Below are 4,560 nucleotides of genomic sequence, written 5' to 3'. Positions count from 1 at the left end.
AGATGTGTATAAGAGACAGGTCTACAGGAGTCCCGCTGCCAACTAAAATGTGAGTCTTAGGCGTTAAGTACATTGAATTATTTCCTACAACTACAGGTAATTCTACATAACAATTTTCAGTTTGGCGACGTGTAAGTTCCGTTGGAATACATTTAATTATGTGGGCTACCTCTCCAGCTACAGTGGCGATGTATCTAGGCCCTTTCATCAAATTATAGGCAAACAAATCAGATCGATCATGAGCTAGTGATATGGCGTTTTTCAAAACCTGATGTTCTAATTTACATTTCTGGAGGAGAATATTTTGATAAAGATTTTGCATTTGAGTTTTTAAGTGTTTTTCTACATAAACAAATTTGGAATTAATGTAAGAGAAAATGTCTAGATTGTTAACGGAGATTGTAGCAGGTTTAGCAAAAAGGTTATCTGGGCTGGTTTCTACAATTAAAAGTTTCGGATTTTCTGTCTGTATCAAGTATAACCACAAATATTATATTCAGTTCTCTTAGATAATGCGAAAGTGACGTCTTTGGTAGTTAACGAGTAAACAATGGGGTATTGATTATCAGAGTTATAAATTTTGTAGGCCTTGATTTAGAACATTATATAAGTAGAAGTTACACGTTTCCACGGGTAACGAAGTCCAGAACACGTTTGTTCCGTCTTCGTCTACGCATTCGTTTTTGGATAATGTACATTGAACTCCGGAACGGAGTGTGATATAGTCTGTTTTCGTTTTCGCAGCGGCGTAGTAATCTCGAAGAGTAAAGGTGACGGATGCCTCGACGACGACGTTTCTCCATACGGATCCGAGAATTCGCTTCCTTCGCAGGACCCGTCTTCGTATGTTTTTCCCGCGAGGCCAAGGACGCGGTAATCAGCGGAGTTCGGGCGTAGCCCTATGTTGATGGATTTTCCCAGAATGAACGAGCCCGTCTTATGCATCTGAGAGCTGGATGCATTTATGCTGGTCGAGCTCGAGTAGGTATTTTCGATGTCCTTCCTTTACCATTGAAATATGGGAATGCATCCCACAGTGAAACATGCGACGATCGATCTCGATTTTGCAGGAATATGTGTACACTTCTGAATAGTCGGCCTTCTGAAGTAATTGAATGTGCACAGATGTAGAATTGGAAAGTATTTCGGTAGAGTGGCATTAGCCTACGTCCAGCAACGATACAGTGGTCACGTTGAATGAGGTACCTCCGCAGTCGTAACCGAGGAAGCCCAAGGCAGTCTTACCCAGAAGTAGTATCAAGAGTATGGCACGCATCTGCAATAAGTTCTGCAATTAGTTACAGGTACGTGATTATGGTAAATCGTAATCCAGAATATATAGCTGATTCCGTCAGCCGGGATCGTCAGTGATATGCGATAAGCGTAATTTATTCGCATGAACTAATCTGAGCAAATTTTTGACCATGATTCTTATGTTTTCATGATTTAAGACTTCTACAATTTTATATGGTCCGGAATATTCGTCAGCAAATTTAGATTTTTTTTCATTCTTAAGGAATACATAATCGCCAACTTGAAAGTTTATCTCGTTCAGTCTTCTATCGTAATATCGTTTTGATCGAATCTTTGCTTGTTCCAGATTAGCTTTTGCGGTTTCCTGTGCTTCGCGTATGGAGTCGAATAAATAATAGATAATGCTGGTATGTTCCGGTTTCTTCCTGTATAGGCTGTCTGCTGGATGGGATTCTCACGAGTCTTCCGAAGATCAACTCGTGTGGCGTATATTTCATTCCTTCATGAATACTGATATTATATGAAAAGGTTGCTCGTTCCATGAAATCGTCCCATTCTTCATTTTTATCTACGAATGTTTTCAGGTATTCGATAAAAAAGATGGTGTGATCGTTCGACTGAACCGTTAGATTGCGGATGATAGGCGGACGTGCGGTATTGTTTGATTTTGAAGCGCTTGGCTACGTTCTTCATCAGATATCTCAAGAAGTTTGTCCCTTGATCTGTCAATATTGATTTAGAACATCCGAAACGACAAATGAAGTTGTCAACGAAGACTTTGGCGGTTGTAACAACGCCAGTATCTTTTATAGGTACAGCAATAAAATATTTAGTGAGTAAGTCTTGTATAGTTAAGATATAACGATTCCCGCGTCGTGTCTGAGGCAAAGGACCCATTACGTCCATTGCGACTTTGTCAAATGCAGCCCCGGGTGTGTCCGTGAGAACCATTGGTTGCTTGGTTGAGACGTACTAATTTCTTTAGTTGACATTCGCGACAATTTTCTATAAATTTTTGAATCTGAGCCTTTAAATTGTCCCAATAATAGTCTTGTCGAATTCTTAAAAATGTTTTAGTCACGCCTTTGTGTCTACCGATAGCGGAATTATGATACTCGCTAATTGTATTATGTCTTTCTTCTCGAGGAGGAATAGTAGTAAGGCCTTTGCAAATTGTAATAGTAATGGGTCGGTGATTGAAGATGTTTCGTAATTCTTCGGTAATGAGAGCCCGAAATATGTCGTCTAGTCAGTTTTCGCTATGCTGAATGAAGTCAATTGTAATTCCATCGTCACGTCTAGTAGAGAACGAATAGCTTCTTAGACTATTTCCCAATCAGTTATGGTAGTTCGCCTTTCCTTAATAGGTAGAATTATTAATTTTTTGGTTCCGATATCGCGAGGGCGTACGTGCGCTCGTCCGAGGGTCAAATTGTCTAATGAAGGAATCTTATTTAACTGTTGCAGTTCTTTGGCTCCAACGTCAAAAGGGTGCCCGTCGGCGGTTACGAAAATAACGAAATTATCTTTTTGAATGGATAGTCGGTCACGGGTTACCTCAATTTCGGGTTGTGCGAGGTGATGTTCTACTTCACCTTCTTCGTCTGCGGAATCGGAGTCTTCGGTTAATTCGTCTGACTCGTCGTTATCTACGGGAATAGGTAAGTCTGCAGATGGTTCTGCGGGAGTAGGGTTATTGAGTGGTATAGGATTTTCCTCTATTTCCATTTGTTCTTGATTTGTAGGAGGGGAAGGAGTGAGTTGGAGTTGGTAGTCTTCATCCATTTCTCCTATGGTTTCGAATTGACTCGAAGCTGGTGAAGGTCGATTCACGTTTTCCTCGGGTGGTATGTATCCTGTTATCTCGACCGAAGGTGATCGGCGTGAATCTCCAATGGTTAATATGTGTGGATTCCGTGAGAGCGCGTCAGCATTATGATTTGCAGGTCCTGGTTTATAAACAATTTCATAATTATATTCTTTTAATTTTAGGCGCCTTCTCATAAGCCTTGTTGTGGGATCCTTGACTCTGTAAAGCTACGTGAGCGGTTGATGATCAGTAACAAGAATAAATCTATGTCCGTACAGGTATGGCCTGAAATGGTGTGTACAATATATAATAGCTAGTAATTCCTTTTCAATAGTAGAATAATTTGTTTCAGCGGAATTCAGTACGCAAGATACATAAGCGATAGGAAGATCTCGTCCGATAGTGCCCTGGCTGAGAACTCCGCCAATGGCTGTGTTAGAGGCATCTGTGGTAAGTATAAATGGTTTCGAAAAATCGGGATATTGGAGAATAGGTTGTTGACAGAGTAAATCTTTTAGGTTATCAAAAGCTTCTTGTTGTTCACTGTTCCATACAAAGGGTACATTTTTCTTTAAGAGTTTTGTTAATGCTTTAGCTATTTCCGAAAAGTTGGGCATAAATCGTCTATAATAGCCGGCGAGGCCTAAAAATTGTTTAATGGCGTTCTTTGGTGTGGGAAAATTTCTTACGGCTTTTATCTTTTCGGGGTCTGGGCGCACTCCATTATTTCCAATTATGTGTCCCAAATAAGCGACTTCGCGCCGCAGAAACTCGCACTTGTCTGGTTGTAGGTGTAGATTAGCGTCGCGTAATCGAATCATTAGTTTCCTTATTTTAATATCGTGTTCCTGTAGGGAGCTCACATACACGACAATGTCGTCCATATAAACAAAAAGCTTTGCTCCTTACAGGCCAGTTAATACTTGGTCCATTAATCTTTGAAATGTTGCAGATACATTTTTAAGTCCGAAAGGCATACGAGTAAATTCGTAGTGTCCGTGAGGCGTTGAAAAGGCTGTTTTGTGAGCATGAACGGGATCCATGGGAATCTGATGGAAGCCGCTAGCAAGATCTAGTACTGAAAAGTATTTGGCAGATCCAAGTTGATCCAGAATGTCGGAGATATTAGGTAATGGATATGCGTCTCCGATAGTCTTCTCGTTGACGCTGCGATAGTCGATGACCATTCTCCATCTTTTGTTACCTAGAGAGTCAGCCTTCTTGGGTACAATCCAAACAGGTGAGTTGTATGGAGAAGCAGATGGTTTAATTACATTATTAATTAGTAATTGTAAGACCTGTTTATTTATTTCGGTCTTATGAATCGGGGGAAATCGGTATTGTTTTGTATTTATGGGTACATCGGTAGTTATAATCTTATGAGTAGTAACGGAAGTTTGTTCTAGAAAATCGTCTGGAAGATGGAATCGATCCTGGTGATGTTTTACTAAAGAGAGGACGTTTTCTTTTTCTTCTGGATTAAGATGATCGAGGTG

This window comes from Wasmannia auropunctata, unplaced genomic scaffold (genome assembly GCF_000956235.1).
Source record: "Wasmannia auropunctata unplaced genomic scaffold, wasmannia.A_1.0 LD336111.1, whole genome shotgun sequence".
Lineage (NCBI taxonomy): Eukaryota > Metazoa > Arthropoda > Insecta > Hymenoptera > Formicidae > Wasmannia > Wasmannia auropunctata.
Note: the sequence above shows the minus strand (reverse complement) of the source record.